Raw genomic sequence first — 422 nt, 5'->3', positions numbered from 1 at the left:
TTTTATATAAAATAATATTTTAATAAAAATTATATATATATCTATACATATAAAATAACTAAAGAATAACAATAATAAAATAGAGAAGAGGATAAGAACACAAAAATAGTGCATTAATAACTAAAAAAAATAACTACATAATAATATAAAATGGTGTAGATCATCCTAAAAATAAAAACAATTTTACAAAAAAACAAAAAATTAAACTGTAGAAAAGGTTTTAATGAAATGAAACCCTCAAAAGAAAAGAATGTATTTTGAAGAATTTTTCTCTTTCATACCTTTTCATATTCAAAATGAATAAGGTCAACATTATAATTAATCTATCATTAATTTATTCTTACATAAGAAAATTGAAAAAGAGAGAGAGACATGTAAATCTTTCCCCCTATTTCATATTATTTTTCACTTTTGCTTCATAC

Source organism: Penaeus monodon, chromosome 22 (assembly GCF_015228065.2).
Source record: "Penaeus monodon isolate SGIC_2016 chromosome 22, NSTDA_Pmon_1, whole genome shotgun sequence".
In the NCBI taxonomy this organism is placed as follows: Eukaryota; Metazoa; Arthropoda; class Malacostraca; order Decapoda; family Penaeidae; genus Penaeus; species Penaeus monodon.
The sequence above is the reverse complement of the archived record's forward strand: the minus strand, read 5'-3'. Positions refer to the sequence as shown.